General features: G+C 40.7%; 1 protein-coding gene across 4 annotated transcripts in view; it reads left to right on the top strand.

Annotated features, from left to right (window-relative positions):
- Window positions 1-19,145, top strand: part of LOC131243274 (UBP1-associated protein 2A-like) — a 34,091-nt gene extending 14,946 nt beyond the window's left edge. For 3 of the 4 annotated variants that reach the window (XR_009169981.1, XR_009169983.1, XR_009169982.1), the window contains 2 exons: window positions 17,851-18,090; window positions 18,529-19,145. The gene's annotated coding sequence lies outside the window, so the exon portion shown is untranslated. The remainder of the gene's footprint in view (window positions 1-17,850; window positions 18,091-18,528) is intronic. The other variant, XR_009169984.1, reaches the window with a different exon arrangement.
- Window positions 19,146-19,486: the final 341 nt, after the last annotated feature.

Raw genomic sequence — 19,486 nt, 5'->3', positions numbered from 1 at the left:
GTAGAGGATCGTTTCTATTGGCCAAGTCTCAAGCAAGATGTCGCCAAAATTTTCGGGCAGTGTAAAACGTGTCAGTTGGCAAAGCAGCAAAAGAGAAGTTCTGGATTATATATGTCATTACCTGTGCCACATGCTCCGTGGCAAGACATTAGCATGGATTTCATGCATGGGCTTCCCAAGACGATTAAAAAGCACGATTCCATTTTTGTTGTTGTGGACTGTTTCTCTAAGATGACACATTTCATCCCATGTTCTAAAACTTTAGATGCGTCTAATATTGCTAAGGTCTTTTTCGATGGTGTGGTCCGTCTCCGTGGTTTACCTAAGACCATAGTGTCTGACTATGATGTCAAATTTACCAACTATTTTTGGCACATGATTGGAACATGTTTACAGTTTTCTACTACACACTACCCCCAAACTGATGGCCAAACTGAGGTGGTTAATTGCAACCTTGGAAACCTCTGACGATGCTTAGTGGGTGAACATGTGAAAACTTGGGATTTGATTCTACCTATAGCCGAGTTCGCCTACAACAGTTCAGTCAATAGATTTACAGGGTTGATTCCATTTGAAATTGTTAGTGGGTACAAATCTAGGATGTCCATAGACTTGTTACTCGTGTCAGTTACCTAAAGATCTTCCGAGTCTGCCGATGCATTTGCACGACACATTCATGACTTGCATGCACATGTTAGACAACGAATAAATGCGAGTAATGATAATTATAAATGTTCAGCTGACCAACATTGTAGGTGGACAAAATTTAATGAAGAGGATTATGTAATGGTTAGGATTAGACCAGAGTGGTTTCTTCAGGGTTCTGCTGAGAATTTACAAGCTCGCAGTACTGGACCATTCAAAGTATTGTGTAAAATTGGGTCTAATGCGTTCAGGGTAGACCTTCCACCTGAAATGGGAATAAATCCGACGATCAATATTGAAGATTTAGTCCTTTGTCCTAACCCTTCCATTGTTTCTTCTTCCCACCCTTGGCCACTTTCCGACTTTACTTCTCAACCCACTTTATCCCTTCTACCATCAATTGATCGTAAGGAAGAGATTGAAGGGATAGTGGATGAGGAGATTGTTTTCACACGAGATGGGGGCTTCCAAAGGTAGCTTGTCAAATGGAAGGACAAGCCACCATCCGATTTCATGTGGCTTACGGAAGCAGAACTGCAACGGATTGATCCGGACCTTCTCGAGATGCACAAAAGTCTTAACTCGTCGGAGCTGAGTTCTTCTCACCTGAGAGGAGTTGATAAGGACATCAGACCCTTCAAAGTTTATCAAAGACGAAGGGGTATCGACGAGTACATTTTTATGACTCGATGATGGTTCGTGGCACAACCAAGGAGGATTTTGAAGACCTTACACGTGTTCTTAGATTAATTGAAGGCCTCACATTAGGAGGACACATGTATGGGATGAGTTAGAAGACCAATATGTTACGTAAGATTTTTTAGAAAGCTTTGTTTTGCGCGCTTTTTTTTTTTGTAGGGGTAGTTTAGTCATTTTTTTTTCTAAATCCGAATTTTATAAATAGAGTGTTTTCTACGCTAAACCCAATAATGTTTTTTTAATGAAAGCTTGTTGCCTCCTTCCCCTTTTTCTCTGTGGTAATTTATTCTCTTCTCATAATCTCTTATCTTCTTCTAAATTTTGTTTCTAGCCCTCTAACCTTCTTCTTCTCTTTCTATGCTAAGTATTCTTTGATTGCTATTGTTTACAATTAGATTATTTGAAGTCCCCTTACCTTGAAAATCTGAGAATTGATCCTAACCCTCTCTCAGATTTTTCAACCGTCCCTATTTCAGAAATCCTTTGATTTCCCAAACTAGAGAAGCTATATTCAGTGTTCGAAATATCGATACTATCGGCCGATATATCGGCCGATATTATCGGTATCGCACCACTGCGAGACGATATACTCGCGATAACCTCCGGAAGATACCAAAAAATCCCAAATCCAGATATCGGCCGATATTATCGGCGATATCGCACGATATATCGACAATATCGCGCCATTTCCTCTCCATTATTGTCGGACATCAACGCACGGACAGTCACGGGTAGATTGCAGGGGACTCACGAGTCCCACTGTAGCTAACCACCCACACACACCATAAAAATCGGATCCGAGCAATGGAGAATCAAAAAAAAAAATTGAATTAGAAAAAAAAGAAAAAGAAATCGAAGGGTACCTGTTGTAGCGGTGATCGGAGGTGAGCCATTCGACAGGTAAGTGCCTTTTCTTCCCATTTTCTTCATCTTCCCTTTTTCTCGGAGATTCCGGCGAGGAATCAGGCCGGATCGACTCACCGTTCCTTCCGGGCCGAGATTTGAGGGGACGAATTGGATCGGACTGCGTTGATGGAGGCATGTAGGCGAAAATGAAGAGGGAAGATGAAAAGAGGGCGGAAGGGGAAATCGAGTTGCGTACTGAGTAACGTACGCTCTTATCGTACTGACTAAACTCTGTAGGCCCCGCTGTTAAGCATTTAGTCCATCCATGCCGTCCATCCATTTTTCCAGATCATTTTATGGGTGGGGCCCAAAAATAAGGTATATCAAAATCTCAAGTAGACCATACCAAAGGAAACAGTGGAAGTATTGATTTCCACCGTTGAAATATTTATAAGGCCCCCAATGATGTTTATTTGTCATCCAAACTGTTCATAATATCACAAAGACATGGATGAATGGAAAAAACAAATATCATCTTGATCTAAAACTTCTGTCGGCCCCCAAGAACTTTTCAACGGTAGACTTCAATTCAAACTGTTTCAGGTGGTGTGGTCCACTTGAGCTTTGGATATGATTAATTTTTTTTCAAAAGACATGAAATTATATGATAAAATGGATGGACGGATTTGATAAAATGTATGAATGACAGTGGACCCCACAGAGTTTACTCCGTACACAGTGCCCAATCCGCTTCGGCGGATGGTAAACCAATCTGCATCTCAGGTTCTTTAATATTTGAATCATCGTACTGAGTAAACTCAGTTGTGGTCCACCTTGAATGTGTGCGGTTTATCCAATTCGTCCATACGTTTTTTCACATAATTTTATCCGTTGAGCCTAAAATTGAGGCATATACAAAGCTTATGTGAACCATACCACTGGAAACAGTGGGAATAGTGATTTCGACCGTTGAAATCTTTCTAGTGCCCAAAGTGATATTTATTTCTCATCCACCATGTTCATAAGATAAAAAAGACTTGGATGAAGTGAAATAAAAAATATCAGCTTGATCCAAAACTTCGGTGGCCCCTAGAAATTTTCAATGGTAGACACTCATTTCACACTCTTTCCTGTGGTGTGGTCTATTGATATTTAGATATAATTTTTTTTTTTTTTTGGTATATGAACTGAAATTAACTTTTAAAATGGATGAACGGTGTGGATCAAATAGATAAATCACAGTGGATCCCACAGAGTTTACTCCGTACGCTTAGCATACTGAGTTACTCAGTACGCAATCCGCTTCCCCGTCAGATGGGGGTAAATGCTTTCCACCGTTGAAACATTTCTCCACTGATTTCTATGGTGGGGTCCACTCGAGCTCTGGATCTGAGCCATTTTTTAGCTCATGCTATAAAATGATCTCTTCAAATGTATAGACGGTGCAGATCTAAAAAATACATCATGGTGGGACCCACGTAACTTGGCTATCATGCCCCCGTCACTGACGGGCATTCCAGGATTGCGTACTCAGTACGCTATTATCATACTGAGTAAACTCTGTTGGGCCCACCGTGATTACACGTGTTTTATTCACGCCGTCCATCCGTTTTTACTGATCATTTTAGGCGTTGAGCCCTAAATTAAACCATATCCACGACTCAAGTGGGCCACATTACAGGAAACAGTGTTGAATGAACGTTGACCATTAAAAACATTGTGGGAGCCATAAAAGCTTTGGAACAACCTGAAAATTATTTTTTCCCTTCATCTGGGTCTTTAGGACCCAATCAACAGATTGGATGTCAAATAAACAGTACAGTGGGCCTTAGGAGGATTTTAATGGTGGATATCCAATCATTATTGTTTTCCTTTTGTATGGTCCACCTTTAATTTACATCTTATGATTTATTGTATCAATCCCTAAAATGATCCATAGAAATGGATGAACGGAATGGATGAAACAAATACATTATGGTGGGGCCCACAAAGCACCGTCCACCAGCCATGAGGCCGGTGTCAGGGGGAGTAGCCAATGGAAATGGATTGCGTACTGAGTAACTCAGTACCCTTAGCGTACTGAGTAAACTGTGTGGGGTCCACTGTTATTTATTTATTTTATCCACTCCGTTAATCCATGTTAACAGATAATTTTAGGGCTTGATCCCAAAAACGAAGCAAATTAAAATCTCAAGTGGACCACACCACAGGAAACAGTTTGATTGAACATCTACCATTGAAACTTTTTTGGAGGCCAAAGAAGTTTTGGATCAAGCTGATGTTTGTGGTTTCTCTTCATCTATGTCTCTGTGATCTTATGAACAGGCTGGATGATAAATAAAAATTGCTTTGGATCCATTTTTTAAAGATTATTTTGAGATATGAGCCTAAAATTTAAGAATTTCCAAAGCTCAAGTGGACCACACCACAGGAACAGTGGGGATAAGGACGTCCACTGTTGAAACCTTTCTAGGGCCCATAAGTGATGTTTATATGTCATCCAACCTGTTCATAAGATCACAGACCTGGATTAAATGAAAACACTAAATCCAGCTTGATCAAAAACTTCTGTGCCCCCAAGAAGTTTTCAGCGGTAGGCATTTTATTTTGGTATCATACCCTAAATGAGATTTGGGTATGCTTCATTTTGGTATCATACCCTAAATGAGATTGAAAAATGTATGGACGGCGTGGATAAACCATATCCATCACTGTTGGTCCCCACGGAGTTCTGACACCACGTAGGTACGTGGTAATGGTGTCACTGCGCAGTACGCGTCCGCCAACAGCAAGTTCCCGCAGCGATGGATGTGTGGGGTCTACCGCCATGTTCTTGAGAAATCCATTCCGTCCATCAGTTCTGAAAGCTCACGATAGGTTAGGATTAAAAAATAAATAAACACATCCAAAACTCAGGTGGGCCACACAGAAGGAAAAAGTGGGATGAAAAACTCTCACCATTGAGACCTTCCCAGAGCCCACTATTATTTTTACATCAGGTGATAATCATGGTGTGGACCACATTTTTAACGGTTTGGATATTCTACACATATGACGTGTTGGTGGGAAAAATGGATGCATTGGATGTTACATATTTAGAATTAATCCCATCCGTAGAAACGATGAGACCCAACATGATGATTATCCTCTTCAAAAATAAGGCTAATCAACTCATTAGGGGGGCCATAAAGTACACTAAGTCATTCCATCGGCTATAAATTGATAATGATTTTGTGTCCCCTTCTATATGTCTATCAGCCTAATTTTCAACCAGATGATCATCATAGTCTGGCCCACACTTACGCACAGACAGGATCATCGATATATATATAAATTGGCAGTGAAAAAATGGATGTATCATAACTTGTGATCCGTTAATCTGGTCATTACGCGTTTTTGAATAAGGAATGCTATTCCCATTTCCTACGCGCTCAAGCGCCAAATAGAAACGCAAAACGTGTATTGGATCTGAGACGTTAATCAGATTATTATTTCAGGAGTATCTACTGTTGTAAAAATTAATCTGGCCCACTGATCATTTTACACCGTGTAAATTGAATGTCCAACGCTTATTAATGTTTTCTGGGCTTTAGGAAATTTTAATGGTGGACGTCACTCTCTCCACTGTGTTCTATGGTGGGGTCCATTTGAGCCTTGGATTTGACTCTCTCCACGTTATAGTACTTCTAGTTGCACCATGATACTTGAATAGTCCAATCTATTGATCTGTACCGTCCATTAGATGCACAATACATGTCATTGAATACCATGTAAAAATCACACCAATCGGGCAAATCTAAGCGTCCAATGCCATGTACATGTGGATGGTGCTCTATGGACTATTCCTTAAAATAATCTAACAAAATGGATGTTATGGATATACAGCACATGCCCCAAGGTGGGCCCTAACAAGTACTAATATAATATTATTTTACAGATAAAATATGTCGGGAGGAAGAGGAGGTAGGCAACCTGATATAGGGTGGACGTACGGTCGGCCCATTCCCGATAATCGATTCGGGAGTATATGTAATTTGTGTGGTCATGTATCGAGGAGTGGTGGGGTAACCCGCTTAAAGGAGCATTTAGCGGGAGGGTATCGCAATGTTGTGGATTGCCCGAAGTGCCCACAGGATGTGCGAGAACAGATGAGGACCATATTGAAAAAAAATGTGAAGACAAAAGATGAACGACATGCACGGGAGAGGGAGATTAGGGAGTAGTTGGGGCGGCCACCATATGCAGGTGAGGATGATGTAGTGGATCTCGATAATGATGATGATCCTGAATACAGACGTGCAATTCAAGAGTCCATACGGGATCAGTGGGAGAGGGATCAGGATAGGAGATGGGACACAAGTAGGCCTAGATTTGAGGGGTCTATCCATGAGCGTGGTGGGGGGAGTGGACCAGGGGGGAGTGGAGCAAGGGAGAGTGTTAAGGGTGGATCAGGGGAGGGTAGTAGGCGGGGAGGAATATGGGGCATGGGCAGGAGCAGCAGCATGCGGGTACCGGATCTACCTTCAGATCCGAGGATGTACAAAGAGGCAGGAGGGACACAAAAGAAAATAAAAGAGATGTTTAGTGGAGGGGATGTGAGGAAAAAAGTTGGAAAATTTATAGCAAAATTTTTTATATACGATCAAATCCCCGCAAATGCCGCAGCAAGCCTGCACTTTAAAAATATGATAAGTGAAGTGCAGCGTGGGGGTGAGGGTGTGCAGCCTCCCACACCCGCCCAGATCATGGGGAAATACTTGGATGATGAACATGCAGAAATGAAGACATACGTTGATTCGTATCGGCAGTCATGGGAGATGTATGGCTGCACCGTCATGTGTGACGGTTGGACCGGACCGACGAAGATGTCGATTATAAATTTTATGGTCTATTCCAGGGGACGGGCGGTGTTCCTAAAGAGTATAGATGCGAGTAGTAAGATCAAGGATTTTAACTACATTTACAAACTAATGCACAACGTCATGCAAGATGTTGGGAGGAGAAATATTGTGCAGTTTGTTACGGATAATGGGAGTGCATTTATAAGGCGGGGAAGGATATTCAGAGCAAGTATCATATGTATTGGACCCCCTGCGCAGCCCATTGCATCGATCTCATGCTGGAGGCGATCGGGGATAGGCCATCAGTGAAAACTGTAATTAATGATGCACGGCTTATCACAAACTTTGTATACAACCACAGTTGGTTATTAGCCGCAATGCGTGAGAGGTGTGGTGGGGATATAGTGCGCCCCGGAGCGACGCGGTTCGCCACAAATTATATTGCCTTAAGTAGCCTTCTCAAACACAAACAGGGGTTACGAGAGCTTTTCGCCTCTCATGATTATGTAGAATGGAAAAAGAGGTTGACAAAAGTAACCTATAGAATTGAGGAGTTGGTGCTGGGAAATTCATTTTGGGATAAAGTTTGTGGTGTTATGGGTATTATAGAGCCTATTTATGTGGTGTTGAGGATGGTGGATAATGAGACAAATCCGTCGATGGGGTCGTTGTATCCGTCTATACAGCTGATGAAAGAGGCTATCATGGTTAAAGCTCCCAATGCATATAAGTGGGTGCATGCAATAATAGACGATCGTTGGGAAAGGACGCTTTCTCACCCACTACATCAGGCCGGTAAGTACCTATATGGATTTTTTTTCCCATATGCAATAATAAATGAGGGTTGTATTGATGTGTATATGTTGGTTTTCAGCATATTTCCTAAATCCCAAATACCACTACAGTCGGAACCTCTTCGATGATAATTCATTAAAAAGGGCTGTGCATGAGGTGTACGATCACTTATTCCCCGACTGTCCAGGGAAAGGCACCTTTGGTAGTGAGGTAAATATGTTCCGCACTTACATTATCCTTATCTTCATCTCAATCATTAAACACTTATTCTAGTTGCTATACACCATCAACAGATTGTTAAATTCCGCGATGCAGTTGGGATGTTTGGGTGTCACCCTGCAGTGAAGTCAAGGAGCACCATGATGCCATGTGAGTCACTGTAGTAAACTTAACTTTTATATTATTTTGAAAAATCTAGGATAATGAAAGAATCTTATGATATGCAAGCGAATGGTGGTCCATGTATGAGACTGACTGTGAGGTTTTACAACGACTGGCTGTCCGTGTGCTTGCACAGACGGTGTCCTCATCACCCTGTGAAAGGAATTGGAGTACATTCTCCCTCATACATACAAATAAACGTAATAGAATAGGGTATGAGAGGCTTCAGAAGCTAGTGTATTGTCACTACAATATGAAGTTACGAGAGAGGTTGCTCCGCTCGGAAAGAAGAAGAAAAGCACAGGAAGACCCACTGGACCTGATGACGGTCGGACAGCATGCATATGCTGAGGATGTGGAGGATGACCTAGTTTACCAGTGGGTTAGGTCGGATAACTTAGATACCTCGGATGGGCGACCAGAGCCACATATTGCGGCAGAAGCAGAGACACAAGGGATTAATGTTGACAAACATGTGGAGCAGTAGAGGTCTCCTGATGAAGCATTCGGCCCATTAACGAGGAGTCCGGAGGGCAGCCCGCGGCAGTCACTATCACGCGGGACACGTGGCGGGGAAACATTATCTGACATCGAGACTGAGTCAGAGAGTGATGCAGGAAATGAGTCCGGTGATGATGGCGGCGATAAGGGTGATGATGACTCTGATGACAGTAAGGATGATGATGATGGTGGTGGTGGCAACGGAGATGGTGGTGACACAGGTGGGAGTCAGGATAAGAGGCCTCTTAGCCCTTTTACCGGGGAGGAGAATTTTGATCATTCCACACAGGACCCTGACCATGGTTCTCGTCCAGGAGAACCACGACCTCGTTTTGTTAACAATAAAACATACACGCGTCAAAAGCTACTACAGAAAAAGAAGACTCATAAACTTTCAGATTTTGAGGAGGAACTGCTAGCAAAATGCATGAGGGACACAAGCGTTCGTGGCAAGCGAGGTGGCTCTAGATTTGGATCACGGACGAGGGAGGGGAGCTCGAGTTACAGGCCACAACATGAATCTGGATCACAAACACTGGAGAGTAGCTCGAGTTCTGTGCCACAGTATGAGCATGGATATGGACCTAGTGGATATGCGACGAGTGACTCCAGCAGTTACGGCACATCATTTTTCAACCCTGGTCAGGAGTTCACTTCTACATATGGGCAAGGATATGAGCAGCAGTATGGATATGGCCAACAATATGGATACCAAGGAGCTTCATATGTGCCCATCCCAGATCCATATCAGTTACAGACTGTGACGATTACACAGTACCCACGAATGGGCGTATTGATTTAGTTTGGAGAGGATGAGTACCAGCGTTATGTAAGGGAGTATCTTAACTGGTACCACTCTACTATGACTTGGGCACAATATTGTCGAATTGTGGAGCAGCAGTACTATGCCCAGCCCCGTCGAGATGGAGATGATGATTACGAGCCACCACGCAAATCTATGTGGGTCTAGACCACAACTGGTCCCCATCATTGATATGTATATTTATCAAACTTTACTTCTTCAGTTCTTATTTTGCTTTTCAATGAATTGGTTGTGTTTTCATACATGACTATGATATATTTATAAATATCATTCATTTAATTTAAATATAGTTGCATTAGTTCAGTTAAACACCGCATAACTTAGGACCCTATACAAAGGAAATATATTATGTGCATCTTTTTTTTGAGATGTTATGATTTAAAAGTGTGTATTAAGGGCCTTTTTAACAATCCCCAAAGTTCCATTAAAAAATTCAACCATTTTCTCAATGTTTCCCCATGTTTCCCAAAAAGTGCGATAAACTATGCGATACAAACGATATATCCCGTGCGATAACTGATACGTATCTGTATCTCAAGGGTGCGATACATTGTGCGATACCGATATTTCGAACACTTGCTGTATTGATTGTTGGATTGAAACCATGCAAGATCGGAAGGTCCCATCCCTCGCCGGATCCAATCACACATGATTTGAATATGGTACTGCAGGATTGTGATGATGGTCTTCAACCATTGCATGTTTCCTTTGCTATTATCTTTATTATGATGTAGAATGTTGAATATTTCAATTAATTTGCTAAGTTTATTTCGACTGGATAATTTTTGTGCTCACACATGCATCCTAGTTTAGACCGTGCTACATCAGTAAGCTTGTCATGTGGCATTGTATCTACAACACCATGCCCATCGGTTGTGATTACATGAACTTATAGCACTAAGTTTAGTCATGGCTGTTCTGCATCCAGCGGTTACTGCCTCATTGACTTGTATTCTATTCAAGCCCCATGCATGATACATCCGCATGCTTCTCAAAGCAAATGCAAGCAAGGGTTGGTCAAATGGTCAAAGGATTGAACTCTGAACTACTGTATGAAGGGCTATCAATGGGTTAAGTATTGGTGCATCTGGACCCGACTATGAATTGGATTTGGGAGCTGCCATCTTGAGGTATGTCTACTGCATATGAGGTACTGGATGCAGTCCCAACAGATTCAGGTACCCATCCAGAACAGAATCGAGTCTCAGGATCAACAGTCTGTCGTACAAAATGTACAAATTGAGACCTTTCCATGGTGGGGCCTGCGGAGGATGTGGGGCTGGAGGCAGCTCAGCTCGTGTCTTCTTTGTTGTTTCAGTTCTTTAATACAATTCCTTAATTAAAAGAAAAAAAGGTTTCAGGGCTGAGCATGTGAGTTTAATAAGTTTAGTATGTTAGTAATATTGTAGGCATATGAAGGGAATCATATAATATACCAAGGTGGTGAGGATGTATCTATGTTTGTGTGAGTCCTATTCATAGTAGTGTTTTAAATAGCGGTAGCGTGTTGCGTAGCGTTCAACCCTCCGTAGCGAGTAGCGAAAAAGCGTAGCGTGTAGCGTAAGCTACACAATACTTCTATTTTTTAATTTAAAATATATATATATATATATATATATATATATATATATATATATATATATATATATATATATATATATATATATATATATATGATAAATATTAAATAGTAAAAAAAAAAGCAAAATATATAAATGTCACATTCTTCAAAATAAAAATCCCAAAGTTAAGAGCATTAAGTACAATACAAATGTCATATTCCTCAAAATCAACATCTCAAATTCTCAATAATTAGTCTCTAGACTCTAGTGTCTAAACTCTAAAGGTCGTCTATATCTAATAGGTCATCGTCGTTGTCGTCATCCTCATTCACTTCGTCACCAGGTCTAGGCCTTTCATCATCAGCATCAGCATCTACATCTGCATGTATATCATCCACACCATGAACACTCGTTCCTATATCTCCTTCCTCTCTTATAGGAGTAAGAAATCTTCCCATGGGACCACCTACACATTTAAAAAAAAAGAAGAAGAGATTCATGGGTCTTTTACTTTCTTTGTTAAAAATGTTTATGTAACTTAGTCTATAACTATAAACACTTACTTAAAGTAGTTGCCTTCCTTTTCCTTGAGGAAGGTGGGGGGCAATCTCCTTCAGAAATACTAGATGTTGATGGTGCATTGCTGTCAACTGGATCATCAGACTCTGAAATAGTTGTAATGACACTAATATCAAAGGCCATATTTTGATTTTCGAGCCACGATGGATCAGTTGGGAGAACAGGGCCTTCTTTCTCAGCAATCCATTCATCATCTGATTCAATGTGGTCCACCAATATTAGATCCATTGCCGCCCTTTTCTTCATGCTTCTTTCTCTCAATTTCATATTATACATCACATACACTAGAGAGTTGAGTTTTTGTTGCTCTAGCCGATTTTTCTTCTTTGTGTGGATCTGATCATGTGATGATCTATGTTAGTCAATTATCAAAGACTTGCTAATCTACTAAATAAAAATTAGCCAATTTAGAATATTGAATGGTACAAATGTCACCTGCTCAAAAGTACTCCAATTTCTCTCACAGCCAGAAGCACTGCATGTGAGGCTTAAAACTCGTACTGCAAACTTCGTGAGTTGTGGAGTTCTATCTCCAAAGCGTTCCCACCAATCAGCTACATAAATTAGTTATAATTTATAAATTAATTAAATACTTTCACCAATTATAAAAATATAATTTACATAACAATGAAAATATCAAAATATAAAATTATAAATTACCTGGGGAACGCTTTGTCATGGTTTTGAGTGTAAGGCGAGAGCCAAAATCCCCTCTTCTCTTGTCATATTCATCCAACTGAATATCAGCATCAGCATGCTCTTCACGGGGGATCATCCTATCCATGCACTCAAACAACCCCCTTGTTATCTCAGGGTGTGTAGAGAACTTATTTGAGTACCGTATTTGAGGATTCAGATAGTACCCGGCTGCATGTAGAGGACGATGAAGCTGAGGAGTCCATCTTTCATCTATTTTGTTCCAAATTGGAACATATCTCTTTTTTACATCATTGCAATTAAATGCAATTTTCTCCTTCGTTGAGTCCATCAATTCATAAATGAACCCCATTGGTGGCCTCTCTTCCGAATCTACTTCTCTTAAAACGCTTACCAATGACATGGTGCTCTTAACACATAAGGCAACATGAGGCCAAAACTTTGAATCAAACATTATAATAGCCCGTACCTTTATTCCTTCAGGTTTTTTAGCCCAAGAACATGAGCACCATTGTTCCGATGCAAACATGGCTATAAGACCATTCTTTTGCTTGTAAATACTTCTAAGGGTGAGGTATGATGTTGCAAAGCGTGTTACTGTCGGCCGTAGAAGCTCATGGTTATTCGTGAAGCTTCTCATCATGCTCAATACAATTCCATGCCCATAAATAAACTTCGTCACTGTCCTTGCCTTTTCAAGCGTTTCAGAATATATTTTCATTTTTTCAATATCCTCCAACATCAGATCTATGCAATGTGCAGCACACGGAGTCCAATATATCCTTTTTCTCTTATCCATCAACTTCTTCCCAGCACTCACATAGCTTGAATGGTTATCCGTGATAACCTGGACCACATTTTCTTTCCCAATTTCTTCCACAATTTTATCAAGATATTCGAATAACAAATTCCCATCTTTTATTGAATCTGAAGCATCAATAGACTTGTAAAACATTGTTCCGATCGGAGAATTAATAAAAAAATTAATGATGCTTCTATTCTTTCCATCCGTCCAACTATTAGACATAATCGAACATCCATAAGTTTTCCAGGAAGCTTTGTATGCTTTCATTAAACTATCAGTATTAGCAACCTCCTCTTTTAGTATCCATGTTCTCATCTCATGCATGGATGGTGGCTTCAATCCCGGTCCAAACTTGCCAATAGCCTCACACATTGCTGAAAAGTATGGGCTATTACACAGGTTGAATGACAAAGCATTCCCAAAAAAAAATAATCTTCTAATCACCCTTCATACTTCTTTTCTTTCTTCCTTCTTCCACCTTGAATTCAATATGGATTGACGTTGCTCACTGCTAACAAATTGATCCATAGGACCCCTTGCTCTTGCCATTGGTTGATTACTAGAAGATCCACTACCAAGTTGGCTGCCAATGAAAGCATCATTACCCACACTAGCGCTATCACTTACAGAGCCAGAACTAGAAAGATATATCGATCCCCCTCTCCCAATATCTCGAAACACCTCATTTCTTTTATTTTTTCCATCGTAATATTCCTTTAAAGCCTTTCTACACTCCTCCTTGGCTTCTTCCGTCACTTTTGGGCACGACTTTATCCCATTGTGGGTTTCGGCCAAATGATGCTTTAGGCGAGTCACGCCTCCTGTACATCTTTGACCGCAAAATTTGCATAGCACATAATTTCTATGAGATTGTCCAAGTGGATTATCAGCCACATATTTCCATGCAAAATCTCTCTCTCTCTCTCTCTCTCTCTCTCTCTCTCTTCAAACATTCTTCTCTCTTTAGTTCACTACTAGACCAAAAAAAAAAAAAAAACATACGCACACCACAGTGGGCCCACCATAGAAAATAATGCAAATCCACCCCTTCACGCACCTCAGTGGGCCCCACGTGGGCCACACCATAGAAAATAATGCACATCTCATCCCTTCACGCACCTCAGTGGGCCCCTCGTGTGCCACACCATAGAAAATAATGCACATCCCACCCCTTCACTCACCTTAGTGGGGCCCACGTGGGCCATACCATAGAAAAAAAAGGTATAAAGAACAACAAACCGATAGTAACTAGTATTTTAAAAGGGAAAAAATTGAGGAAAAAATTGAAAATACCAAGTTATTTTCATTGTACATCGAAAAAATTCAAAAAAAAAGGAAGGGGCGTACCTGTTTTTGTCTCGAGATGAGGTTGGTTTGCGCCTGGCAGCTGACTTTTGACCATAGCACTGAAGTGTGGGGAGAGAAGCAGCGTCGGATGGCCTCTCTGAGACGATTTTGGGTCTCCAAATGGATCGGAAGGGAGAGCAGCAGCGTTGGATGGCCTCTCTGAGACGATTTTAGGTCTCTAAATGGATCGGAAGGGAGAGCAGCAGCGTCGGATGGCCTCTCTGAGACGATTTTGGGTCTCCAAATGGATCGGAAGGGAGAGCAGCAGCATCGGATGGCCTCTCTGAGACGATTTTGGGTCTCCAAATGGATCGGAAGGGAGAGCAGCTGCGTCGGTTGCTGCGGTTTGGGATTAGAAACCCTTTAGAATTAGGTTTTTTGTTTTTTTGTTTTTTTTTGTTTTTTTTTATAACTTAAGTTTAGCTTGTGGTGTGAGTTCACCACTGTTTCCTGCACTGAAAAAGCAAAAAAAAAAAAAAAAAAAACTAAACAGGTAGCGTACGCTACCTGCGCTACACGCTACGTATCTGTAGCGTACGCTACGACCCTTGTAGCACACGCTACAGGGGAAAAACGCTATTTCCAGCGCTACGTAACGAAATCGCTACGCTACGCTACGTAGCGTACGCTACTGCTACTCTACGAACGCTATTTGATATACTGATTCATAGTTGTCAAAATCCTACGATTTATGATTTCCTATTTGAGTCGAATCTTCAGCAAAACTATTTGGATCCCATCTTGAATTCCTTTTTAGATAAATCCTACGATTTACGATTCAAATCCTGATTTATTATTCAAATTATACCTGTTCTCTTCTATTTTAAGCTTTATGTGGCTTTCATTTTGTGTTTTTAAATTGGTGGGGGCTTTAATAACCATTTGGAAAAGTCAATTATTTTATTTTGTTCTTTATAAGAGATTAAATGATTGGCAAAAAAAAAGAGAGATAAAATGATTGATATTCTCTTCAATGTTAAATCGTGACTCGTGAGGCTTTTTTTCCTGTGATTTTGTAACTGTTTGAGACGCCAAATTGTTTTATGACTTATCTGGAATGTTTTTAGGGATGGTTGCCATCATGTTGATTATGTAGTTTGGTGTTGATGGTTAGTAATCAAGATATATTTTTTCGTCTGTCTAGTGTCTACAGAATCAAATGCTGCTTTTTCCAACTTGATTCTACACAAGAAAGATAAAAAGAATATAAATTGGTAAAGGATTCTTGTATGTTTTTAAGGTAAATTTCTTAGAGGACCAAAAAAAAAAAACGAAAGACGAGAATCCTTTAACACCATCATAATTTGGTATTACTTGGTGCACATTGAAGAGGAAAGGATGATTAATGAGTTTTTAATTTTTAATTTATATTTCCAGATTTTTTTCCTTCTTTTTTAAAGAAAATAATAAAAAACTAATGTTACGATTCAACCCCAATTACAATTTGCGATACATTAACGATTTTGACAACACTGGACTTTCATTCTACTACATCCAATAAACTTTGTTAATTTATATGTAGTGGTTTTTGTAAGAACCCATTTATATGGAGGGACCGACTTTGGGGCTGGTGTTAGAGTTTCAGAGTCCACTATGTTAGTAATATTGTAGGCCTACAAAAGGAAATCCTAAGATACTTGTGGGTGGTGAAGATGTGTCTGTTTATGTGTGCATTTGAATATTTATTTATTTATTTTATTATTATTTTTTAACATCCAATGGTTGCCATTTAGTAAGAAATTTATCTGTAATGATTTGTGTAAGAATCCATTAGCATTGATGTTATTGTGTTCCTATTGGAGTTGAAGGGATGCTTTGGGTCTTTTAGTTGCATCTTAAACATGAGGTTTAGAGTGGTTCCGATGTGACAACTTAATATTTTGGATGCACATATGAACTCATTTGTCATGCATCTATCTCTCTTTGCAGGCAAACAGAGATAACAGAATTAGATTAATTAATAAAGGGAAATGATTAGGTCTGCACCTTTATGAGGATGTTAGCAACTTCTCCAAAGCTTTTAATTGGTCCAACCAATCATGAAGTTGGACAGCCATTAATTCACGCCATTAGGCGCAAGCCATGGTGAAAAAAGCCACTCCAATCAAATGATCCTAACAATTCGATGTGGGCCATTTTGCTACCACCATTTGTTTCTTATGAACCATAGATTGGATGGTTTGCATCATTAAACCAAATTGTCTTTGGAATCATAAGCAATCCATGGTGGGGTCTATTGAACATGTGTTTCAAGTTGATGATTATACCTGTTTCTTTTTCTTTGATTGATCTGGACTGTCAATTTTTCATGTTGCTGATCACTTGGTTTGAGTTAATCCGATTGGCATTATTTTTTGCACATAAGATTTGCCCCTAGTGGTGTGACTAAATGGGCAAATGAGATCGATGATTGGCTGTCCCATGTGTAATTTAAAAGCTTAGGGGGTGTCACTGGCACCCCATGAAGGTGGGGATGTTAGATTAGCCATATAGTAAATATATAATACAACTTACAGAGTTCTCCTCGATCCTTTTATGAATAATGAACAATTTTCTTGAGGCAAGGATGTGGTAAATTAATCTTTTGGCAGAAGATGCCCCTGATAGTCGTAGTACCAATGACTGATCTCTATACACACTCTTTTGCAAGTGGATATCGGCTAATCTATTAGCTTATTCATCCACACAGGCAAGTGAATTATTTAGCCCACAAGCTAAATCATGGATATTACAAAAAATGAGGGTGTATCCACTATTTGGCCCTGATTGTAGGTGCAAGAGAAACGAGAGTTAAGAGTCACCTACTACCCTAAGCAGCCGTGAGAACGGAGGAAACCTTCAGACATTCCTGAGTGTGCACGGAGGAAACCTTCAGACATTCCTGAGTGTGCCTGGAGTCCACCTTGTCAGAGTGGACTTCCCTGGCCAGCCCACTTTTGAGACCAATGGCTCCCTCCTGTTTCCATCAAGCAAATCCCCTTTGTCTTACAGTCACAAAATGCCTAAGGTCTTTAGTTTTTGCACTTTGTTTCCATCACCCCCTTACAGTCACTTTGCACTCTGAAAGAAATTGAAGGAAATAAAATCGTTTCTTTGTTCCCCATCCCATCCCGACTACCCTTCTCCATTTGGAGAGCTGGGTGTTGGTGAGAGGGAATTGGGCGATTCGATACATGCCTTGACATGCGGTTCCCATTCTTGTCCCTAGCATTAGCATTTCTTGGTTTTCTCTATTTAATCCATTCTGTGTATGTAATCTAGTTTCCCATATCATCATAGCTATTTGGGGTTGGCTTTACAAATCCTGTGCAAAATGGGGAATCTCATAATCCTGTTTTATCGTCTGATCATGAATCATATGCTTTGCAGATCGTAGTTTCTTGTATGGAGATCATAGAATCCGTCAATGGAACAGCAATAGCAACAGCAAATGCTGAAATAGAAGCAAAGAGTCATGTGATTCATTCAAAAGTGAGAGAGATGGGTTTGAGGGCCACACACAGTTTCATTCCAGCTGTGGTGTTTGGAGGGGATGCACTCTTGGGGCTTGCAAGATAGGAAAGGGAGTAGGAGGAAAAGCAAAAATCTTCTCGGCAGGCAGCGGTACAGGTGGGTCGCAACCTTAATTTTTGACCCAACACCCCCCCTTGCACACACACACACCCCACATGGGCACTCAAACCCAGGACTTCATTGTTGAAACTCAGAGCGTCTACTACTGAGCCATGCATCAAGACGCCCATCTGGTGGACTTTTATTTTTTTAAACACCCACACACACCACATGGGTACTTGAACCCATGACCTTAGTGTTGAAACCCACAAGGTCTGCCACTGAGCCATGAGATGCAACCTGTCATTAAACAATGGGCTTGAACCCATTTAATATGGACCATCACTCACTCTGCTGGTCAAACAGTTATTCTTCCTAGCATCACATTGTACCTCTTTTTGTAGTTTTTATTATTTTTATTTAATTTTGGAGAAGAATGGTATATTTGGAAATCTTGGAGAAACTAACAGTTCACAGAAATTTGTGTAATGATAGGAATTGTCTGATCAGGGATATGATGTGGAAGAGCAGAAAGAAGCTAGAATATGGTAGAGCCATCTCTCTGCAGTATGTGAGGCAAGTTGATGTAGCAATTCATTCTGTCCATCCAATGGGCCCCATCAAATGATGCTGTCCCATGCACCATTGCCGTCAGTTGGAACACATTCATCATGGCTGAGTAGGATGAAGTTGCCATCTTTTCAAAGCAGCTATGGATAGAACGCATCATAACATGTTTCTATGGTCTGGCGAATCAAGCTTCCTGCACTTTGACCTGGATGAGAAAGGTATTATGAACATTCCTGTCATTGCAGGCATTGCATGTGACAACCTGTGCACGTGGGGCTGAAATTTGAGCCAAGGAAAAGGTGGGTCACACTTGAGATGATCTTGCCAGTAAAACATTGAATGTGTTTGTGCAAGTGTTGCTTACATTAGTGCCAGGTGCTTGATTACTGAGCCGGTTACACCACTGGGTCCACCTGAAACAAGATTGGGATTTCCATAACACTTAGGGTTGCATATTTAATGTTGTGGTTGAGCAAAACTCTCTTCTGCATACGCCCATGGTGCATATCTGTGGCATCAAATAAATGTAATATTCAATCTCAGGGAGAGGACATCTTGTGAATGATCCAATAAGTAGTAAATACTTGTATGGTAGGGAGAGTTTGGGGATAAAGGTGACAGAGAGACATGGAGGGAATGGGGGAGAGAAAAATGGGGAGATTTGGAGGTAAAGGGTGCAGCTACTAGCTGGTGGGTGAGAGAGAGAGAGAGAGAGAGAGAGAGAGAGAGAGAGAGAGAGATTATTTTTCTGCATCGAGAGAGAGAGAGAGAGATTATTTTTCTGCATCAGTTTGGGCTCATGTGAGTTGTGGGCACAGTCATGATGGTAGGCCTTCATTGCTTTTTGTTGCATGGGCATGTTTTGGTGTGGGGGCTACAGTAA

Source organism: Magnolia sinica, chromosome 4, assembly GCF_029962835.1.
Source record: "Magnolia sinica isolate HGM2019 chromosome 4, MsV1, whole genome shotgun sequence".
NCBI lineage: Eukaryota > Viridiplantae > Streptophyta > Magnoliopsida > Magnoliales > Magnoliaceae > Magnolia > Magnolia sinica.
The sequence above is the reverse complement of the archived record's forward strand: the minus strand, read 5'-3'. Positions and strand labels throughout refer to the sequence as shown.